This window comes from Sapajus apella, unplaced genomic scaffold (genome assembly GCF_009761245.1).
Source record: "Sapajus apella isolate SASKATOON/1434 unplaced genomic scaffold, GSC_monkey_1.0 scaffold118, whole genome shotgun sequence".
NCBI lineage: Eukaryota > Metazoa > Chordata > Mammalia > Primates > Cebidae > Sapajus > Sapajus apella.
This window is the reverse complement of record NW_022437058.1, coordinates 5,236,089-5,244,932: the sequence shown is the minus strand read 5'-3', so window position 1 is coordinate 5,244,932 and position 8,844 is coordinate 5,236,089. Positions and strand designations below refer to the sequence as shown.

Sequence of the window (8,844 nt, the reverse complement as noted above, 5' to 3'; positions counted from 1 at the left end):
CCTTGGGAAGCACCACCATGGCTAGCTCGGGTAGCCCGATAGCGCACCCAACCCGCCCCTGCCACAACCCACGCAGCCCGGAATAGCACACTCACCGGCTCTTTGCCAGGCAGCAGATTCCTGAGAGCACCTGACCCACCCGCCACCTCCCCACCACTCAGGCTGTGTATCCGGCCCCAAGAGTGGCCCCACCAGCCCTCTACCCCCCTCCACAGGCAGTCAAACCCTGTGTAGCTCTCCCAACATGCCCCCCCAACCTGTCTCAGTGCGGTCCCCATGGCGCCTTTAACACCACCCCTCCTCCCCACCAGCAGTGTAGCACCCTATAGTAACCCTAACCCATCCTCCACCACCAGCACTGCAGCCCCAGATAGTGCCCCCAACCCGCTCCCCATGTGGGCAATGCCGCCTTGGATAGTGTCCCCAACCAGCTCCCAGACACGGGCAATGATGTCCTGGATATCACACCCCCCCACACTGGGGGCAATGTAACACCTGATAGCACCCCCAACCCGTCCCTCACCGCTGGCAGTGTTGCACCGCACAGTGCCACCAACCCATCCCAGACAAAGCAGGGAGCCGCGGAGAATGGAGGATTCCCGGTGGGGTACAAGTCCCGCCGCTTACTGCAGAGACCTGCCTCGTCCTCCAACATCACGTGGACGCCACCACGGCTTCTCCGAAGAAACTGACTCTGACCACGCTGCCGCCTCCGCTGCCTTCTCTCGGGCCGGGCAAGGGCCGCCGCAGCCTCAGCTGACTCCCTCTGGCCGGGCCGCCATTCCTGCCGGATCCTTGCAGGGAGTGCAGTCTCGGCTTCCGTAGGGGCACTCACGCTGGCAGCGTCACTTGCCTCAAGGCTGAAGCACCACCACCTCTTAAAGGGGCCACATCTCGGCCTGGCCAGAATCTCTTCGGGTTGGATGAGAACAAGGCTTAGGATAGCCAATCAGAACATGCAAATAAAGCCCAATTAGAGTAGACCTTGAAGTTTGCTCTCATCCAATCAGAACACGTAGTCTAGGAACACCATATATAAAGAATGGCAAGCGGGAGTCTCGCCATTTCAGACTCAGAATTCTGAGTACGTGGGCCCACCCTCTCCGAGCTGGCTTAGAGGAGAAGGGGGAGTAGCCGCCTGCCGCACGTGCTGGAGCTCGAGTCTGCAGTATTGGCTCGCCTCGCTGTTGCGGTTGGTGGCGGTGACCGAGACTACAGCGCAGCTGGAAAGGTAAAAAGATGGCGGGATAGGTTCACCATCTTGCGCACGGCCTAAGGCATGGGGGATGGCTTGGGAGTGCCCTGCCGTGCGCAGTGAGCACTATCCACGGTGTCACTGCTGGTGTTGCGGGGGCTGGTTGGGGGGGGCGGTTATTAGAGGCGCCACTGCCCGCGTAGGGTAGAGGGTTGGCGGCCCTTTCCTGGGGTGTGCTGCCCATTGCTGGGGGCTGGGATGGGGCCTGTCCCAAGCGGTACTGCCAGCAGCAGTGGGGCATTTTGTGGGCACTATCTGGGGATGTACTGCCCTAGGTGGAGGGTGAGTTGGAGGAGCTATCAGGTGCTGCAATGCCGTTGTCTGGGATGGGTTGGTGGCACTGTGCGGAGCAACACTGCCAGCGATGAGGGATGGGTTGGGGGTGCTATCAGGTGTTACATTGCCCCCAGTGTGGGGGGGTGTGATATCCAGGACATCATTGCCCGTGTCTGGGAGCTGGTTGGGGGCACTATCCAAGGCGGCATTGCCCACATGGGGAGCGGGTTGGGGGCACTATCTGGGGCTGCAGTGCTGGTGGTGGAGGATGGGTTAGGGTTACTATAGGGTGCTACACTGCTGGTGGGGAGGAGGGGTGGTGTTAAAGGCGCCATGGGGACTGCACTGAGACAGGTTGGGGGGCTTGTTGGGAGAGCTACACAGGGTTTGACTGCCTGTGGAGGGGGGTAGAGGGCTGGTGGGGCCACTCTTGGGGCCGGATACACAGCCTGAGTGGTGGGGAGGTGGCGGGTGGGTCAGGTGCTCTCAGGAATCTGCTGCCTGGCAAAGAGCCGGTGAGTGTGCTATTCCGGGCTGCGTGGGTTGTGGCAGGGGCGGGTTGGGTGCGCTATCGGGCTACCCGAGCTAGCCATGGTGGTGCTTCCCAAGGTGGAAATGGAGTTTGGAGTGCTCTCCATGACTGCACTGCCCAAGGCAGGGAGTTGGTTGGGAGCACTATCCAGGGCCGCACTGTTCCCGACGGGGAGTGAGTTAGGGCACTCACTATTCAGTGTTGCAGTACCTGCAGTGGGGGGTAATTTGGGTACCATATGGGGGCATCACTGCCTGCTGTGGGGGTCTGCTTGGGGATACTATCTGTGACTATACTGCCCACCCCAGGGAGCCTGTTAGGGCGCTATCCCGGGCTGTGCTGCCCATGGCAGGGGGTTGGTTTGCGGGTGCCATCGAGTGCTGCAGTGTCTAAGGCAGGGGCAGGTTAGGGGCTGCCATCACGTTCTACCCTGCCAGTGGTGGGTAGTGGGGGATGGGGCATTGGCACTATCCTTGGGGTGCCCTGCTGGTGGTGGGGGATGGAGTGTTGGCAGTATCCTGGGGCCACACTGCCGGTGGCAGCGGGTTAGGGGCTCTGTCGGAAGCTGCACTACCAGTGACAAGTGATGGAGGTTTCAGTGACAGTGGTGGTCTCTGAGAGAGGAGTGGTCCTCCTCTCCCCGGACACTAAACTTTAAAGGGCCACCTCCTCTTGCACGGCAGGCACACATTTCTGTGAAAATCCTGATCACAGCAGGGCCCCCAGATCCATCATGGTTCCCAGGCCTGAGCCCTCACATTCTGTGTTGCAGAGACTGCCAAGAATGCCCAGGCATGCAGTAGCAGACACCATGGGGTGACAGGGCCCTGTGGGTGGAGGTCTCAGGAATGGAAACCAGCACATTGGTGGGGAGGGCTGGCCGGGGCTGAGTTTCTGCTGCTCCTGCTTCCCGAGCACAGCCTGGGTGGTCCCAGTGGTTCCTGTGGAGCGGGAAGCCCAGGCACCATGGTGTCTCCAGTCTCCACTCCCTAGCCAGTTCGGGCCAAAAAGACATGCTGTGGACTTTGGAGGGTGGGCGTGAGTGCCTTCACTGAAACTGGCCCATGGCAGTCAGTGGCCAGCATGACAAGGTGGGGGTCAAATGCTACTGCTCTCTGTGTCCCGTTCTAGGCTTTTCTGGCTTTGCCCACCCAGCTGCTCCATGCCAGGAGAAGGAAGAGCCATCTGCTGCATGCTGGAGGCTGGAGGCTGTGGCACCATGGCTCACCTCACTGCGGTGGGTGGCAGGGACAGAGACTGCAGAGCGCCGGAGAGGTAGGAGCATGGCTGGCTGCCACCAGGGCAGGGACAGGGTGCAGAGGTGGCCAGGTGGCAGCCTCTGAGGCGGCCTCGGGCCCTCGGTCCGCTACTGCTGCTGGTTATGGCAGGCAGAGCTGGGGTTGCCACCGCTTCTGCCGCGCCGTGTGCAGGTGGCAGCTGCAGTTGAGCCCGCAGCAGAGGTTGGCAGTGCAGGTCCCAGACCTGAGTGAGGCCTGAGGGTCATATGCCTTTTTGGTGGCTCCCTGAGTGCTGGGCTGCAGGTCTCTACACTGTGCGGCCACCAGAATAGGGCTGAGTGCCTCTTCCCGCCCTCCTGCAGCTGGGGCTTCACTGCATCAGTTAGGGCCATGGTGGCATCTGGCCCCTGGTTCTGTGCTGCTGGCCACCACGTGCATATCCAGGATTGCCACCGCTGCTGACGTGCACCATCTGCAAGGGGCGGCTGCAGCTTAGCCCATAGCGTCGGCTGGCAGGGCTAGTCCCAGAAGACCCGAGGGCCGTCCAGCAGACTGCCCTCCCAGCCTAGGGCCCCTCTTCCTTGGCCTATGCACAGAGTGATGGGTGGTGGTCGCTGGGTGCTGTGCAGCCGCTCGATCCTCGAGGCTGACTGGCTGGTTCCTGCTTTCCTGCAGCAGCAGGGCCGACTGCCTGTGTGAGGAGCTGTGAAGGCTTCTGGCCCTGGGATCCTCACTGCAGTAGAGCAGGCGGGCAGCGTCAGTGGTTGTCCCTGTGGCTGCTGCATGGCCGTGTGCAGGTGGCAGCTGCAGCTGAGCCCAAGGCAGAGGCTGGCCCTAGATGGCCCGAGAATTGCGCAGTGCACCGTCTAGGGTCCATCTTCCTTGCCCCCGCCCAGAGTGCGGGGTCTGGGTGCTGGGTGCTGTGCAGCCTTGGGGGTGGGGCTGAGCGCCAGTTCCCGCCCTCCTTGTCTTCCTTTTTGGCTCTGGTCCAGGGCACTGGTTGTGGGCGCTGGGTACCCTGCAGCCACTGGGATGGGGCTGGGCGCCAGTTCCAGTCCTCCTCCTGCTTCGAGGCCTGATTTAGGCACTGCAGCAGGGTCTGGCCCTCGGGTCCATGTTGCTGGTGGAGGCAGGCAGGATCTGGGGTTGCCACCACTGCTGCCACATGCCATCTATAAGTGGCAGTGCAGCAGAATGCACGGGAGGCCTCAGGGCTGGTCTCAGACAGCCTGGGAGTCCTCAAGACACCTCCCCCGACCCTAAGATCCGTGCTTCCTTTGCCCAAGCCCAGAGCGTGGGGTTGTGGGCTCTGGGCCCACTGCAGCCCCCAGGATGAGGCTGAGGGCCGGTTTCTCCCCCCTTGCAGCTGCGCTGCTGACCACCTAAATTAGGCGCCATGGTGACATCTGGCCCTGGATTTTCTTCTGCTGGTGGGGGAGGACAGAGCCAGGGGTTGCCACTGATACTGACTTGCGCCATTTCCAGGTGGCAGCTGTGGCTGAGCCCACGGCAGATTCTGGCGGGACTGCTCCCCGAGGGCATGAGGATCGCAGAGTGTACCGCCATCCCGCCATCCCACCCTAGGGTCCACTTTTCCTTGGCCGTGGCCCAGAGCACAGGTTTGTGGGCGCTGGGCACTGTGCAGCTGCAGAGTTGTGACTGAGCGCCTACTGCCCTCCCACACCTGTGGGCTGACTGTGGCAGTATCTGGTCCTGGGGCCAGTGTCCAGGGTTGCCACTGCTGCTACCCTATGCATGTACTGCGCTAATCTGATAGCTGAGCCAGCTACTGAGTGCCGGACAGAACTGGTAGTGTAGACAGTGAGGATAGGCTACACAAGAGGAGATTCCTGGCCCCAGGCGGGGCAGTTGGGAAAGTGTAAGATTTCATCATGCTCCTTGGAATGGCATGCAAATGAAAACTGAATGTTTTATTTCTGGAATTTTCCCTCTGATATTTTTGGGATATACACAGGGAACTGAAACTGCGAAAGCCACACTGTGGATAATGGGAAACGACTGTGCCTCTTAGTTTTTATGTTAGTTTTCTGTGGTTGCTGTAGCCGATTATCACTCACTTAGCCACTTAATATAACACAAGTTTATTATCTTTAAGTTCTGGAGGTCTGAGTTTGAAATGCATCTTACTAGGATAAAATCAGGGTATTGTCAGGGCTATATTCCTTTAGAGATGCTGGGGGAGAATCTGTTACCTTGCTTTGTCCAACTTCTGTAGAGGCTGCCTGCATTCCTTAGCTCATAGCCCCTCTTCCATCTTCAGCAGCTGTGGGTAACAGTGTAGCATCTTCAAATCTCTCTCCTGACTCTCCTACCTTCCTCTTCCTCCTTTTTTTTTTCCCTCAAGACGGGGTCTTACTCTTTTCTCCAGGCTGGGGCGCAGTGGCATGGTCATGGCTCACTGCAGCCTTGACCACCTGGGCTCACGTGATCCTTCCACATAGGTAGAAGTACAGGTGTGTGCTACCACTCCCAGTTCATTATTATTATTATTATTTTGTATATATCTTAGAGACAGGGTTTTGCCATGTTGCCCAGGCTGATCTTTTTTTAAATATTTTTTTAAATTTTACTTTAAGTTCTGGGGTACATGTGCAGAATATGCAGGTTTTTTACACAGGTATACATGTGCCATGGTGGTTTGCTGCAGGTGTCCACCTGTCATCTAGGTTTTAAGCCCCGCATGCTTTAGGTATGTATCCTAATGCTGTCCCTCGCCTTTCCCCCTACCCCAGACAGGCCTCGGTGTGAGATGTTCCCCTCCCTGTGGCCATGTGTTCTCATTGTGCAACTCCCACTTACAAATGAGAACATGCAGTGTTTGGTTTTCTGTTCCTGTGTTAGTTTGCTGAGAATAATGGTTTCCAGCTTCATCCATGTCCCTGCAAAAGACATGAACTCATTCTTTTTTACGGCTGCATAGTATTTCATGGTGTATATGTGCTGTATTTTCTGGACCCCCAAGGCTGGGAAGGCAGATTCTCACTCAATTTCCACCTTTTCCTCTGCCTTCTCTTCCGTCTGCCGTCTTCTCCCTTTCCTACTGTTCTTTGGAGAAAATAGGTTCGCAGCAGCCGCTGAACTTTGTCTTGCTTTGTGTTCTACTCTGGGTCTCGCTTCCTTCCTTTCTCCTTCCACCTTGCCTGGCTGATTTTTCATATCATCCCCTTGAGAAGGCTTTTTGAAGGCTTAAAAATCTTCTCAAATGTGAATTTGTGCTTATGGTTTAAATGGATGCCATTGTCAGCAGGGGTCAGTGATGACCCACCCATCTTCTACACTACTTCCCTTTGCTCTCTGGTTCCCACATTTGATTCTGTTTTCTCCCACTTCCTTGGTCTGTCGGGTAGTCCCAGCCTGCCCTGATCTCTACCACGTGAATGGAGGGAAAGCTAAGCTGTCCTTCCTGGCTTTCCAGTGAGCCAGCAGGTGGATCTTCAGACCTTCCTCACTGTGTGGGCATTCAGAAAACTTTTGGGGTGTGTTGCCACGGAGACAATGGAGTATTTATTGTACTACCTTCCTTAGACTTTCTTATGCAACCTGCCCTCTTCCCCGGATTGCTGTGATGCTGCAGGGAGGTTTCTTAAATTAATCTTGTCAAAATAGCCTTCGAATCCTTTTGGAGCAGGAATTTCTTTTTAATCTCACAAGACACAAACTGTTCAAGGGAAGAATTAGGAACAAAGACAACGCATGGGGACTGGAGAGAACTTGGAGAGCATTTAGAGAAAAGTGAGGAAATGATTGATGGGCTGGAAAATAGGAGCATGGATAAGTGGTGAGAGGAATGGGGATTATGTAACTGGGACAGAGAGGCTGACAGGTGACCTAGTAATAGGCTTCCAGTTTGTGGAGGGTTTGCACAGGGAGACTGGCTTCCCATTACCAGGGAAGAAAAGACACTGAAAGTGGGAGGTAGGGGAGCCTGAGGCTGAGGAAGAACTTCTAATCACAGGGTCGCAAGGGAGTATGGATCACAGCTCTTCACCAAGTAGTCTTCCCAGACAAGAGCAGCACTGGGATGGTGGTAGGGCTTTCTGTGTGTCATCCAGTGCAGAGCTTCCTGATCACTTGTCCTCAGATAGTAGCAAGATGGCTGCCTCAGCATCTTCAGGGACACATGGTAAAAATACAATTTTCTGGGCCCTACCCAAACCTTCTAGTTTAGAATTTCTGGGAGGAAAGTCCAGGTGTCTCTGTACTCTCATACACCCCCACCCCTGGAGAAATGTAGAACTAACTTATGGAGAACCAAGAGGCTAGTGATGTGGAGAAAGAGGAAGTGCCTCCCCCAGATCCCTCTAATGTTCCCTGTAGCATCCTGCTAGTGCTTCCACTGCCCATGAGCTGCTCTGGAGCCCAGACCACACCTGTCCTGGTGACTCTGTCCAGCATCCCTGCTGGACCACTTGGAATGGACCGTGGGGCATCAAAGCTGCCCTACAGCTCTGAAGAACCCCTGTGTCTCTCCTTAATCACAAGGGTGGTGGGAAAAATGCTCATTCCCCGTTTTTGTTCTATACATCACTGGCAGTCACTGAAGTCTTAGGGGGCTGTTCTGTGGACTTTTCCAATGCCAAGGGGTCCCTCAGACACAACTGCTGCCCCAAAGGGGCTAGAATGGAGTGAGCCTGGGAGTCAAGAGATGGTATCTCTATTGAGCTTGGGCAGGCTATTTTACTTCTCCCCATCACAGTTTCTTTCTCTGGAGAAGGAGGCACCTAGCCTGGACAATCTCTAAGGTCCTTCCAGCCTTACCTTTGTGTCTCTGCTGGCTGTTTGAGGAATTGCAGTGCTTGAAAAGTATAACGTCGTAGATTTAGTGTAATATTTTGTAGTGAAATATTTTAAATTCAGTGTTTTTTTTTCTTTATATAACTTATCTTGGGAATGTTGGGAAGGATGAGGGAAAATACACGAATACACCCAACTCCAGCGAGCTCATCTTGTGTGTGGGCCAGCTGTTCACCATGCGCGGCCATGCACAGCTCTCTCGTCCCTTCATGGCAGCAAACCAAACTACACATGCTGTTCTTTGGCCTCAGAACAGTTTGTTGTATGTTTCAAATGTGTAGCTTGGAATCAATGAATATTGTTCATGGGAATACTAGGAAGGTTTGTGGGCTGGAATCATTCTTTCACACACTTACTTGCTTGTTTCCTGCTGAATTCAAGATTGCAGTGTTATTTCAAAAAAAAAAAAAAAAGCTCCAAAGTCAATTATTATTTTTGCTTGTAAGCTTTTGGGACCAGCCATGCCCTGACACTTAAAAAATAATGAAATGTTAGTATAAGAAAAATTGCTAGCTGCCTATCCCAACCCTCTATCTTAGTAACTGAACCTAATTCGAGGCACATTGCTACCTATAATGTAATAGTAGATTTTCCAGTCTCCTGTATGGCCAGGTAAGTTGTGGACAATGAGAGAGATAAATTACTATAAGCTATCATTTAAGGAAGTCTTTTCTAAAAAAGTAAGAAAAGGATTCTTTTTTCCTTTCTCCCTTCCTCCCTTCATTTCT

The 8,844-nt window shown here is 54.8% G+C and overlaps 1 protein-coding gene across 1 annotated transcript in view; it reads left to right on the top strand.

Moving 5' to 3' along the window:
- The first annotated feature begins 1,205 nt into the window (after positions 1-1,205).
- ZNF484 (zinc finger protein 484) overlaps positions 1,206-8,844 on the top strand; it is a 432,825-nt gene continuing 425,186 nt past the window's right edge. The window contains exons 1-2 of the mRNA XM_032260540.1: positions 1,206-1,231; positions 3,195-3,338. The gene's annotated coding sequence lies outside the window, so the exon portion shown is untranslated. The remainder of the gene's footprint in view (positions 1,232-3,194; positions 3,339-8,844) is intronic.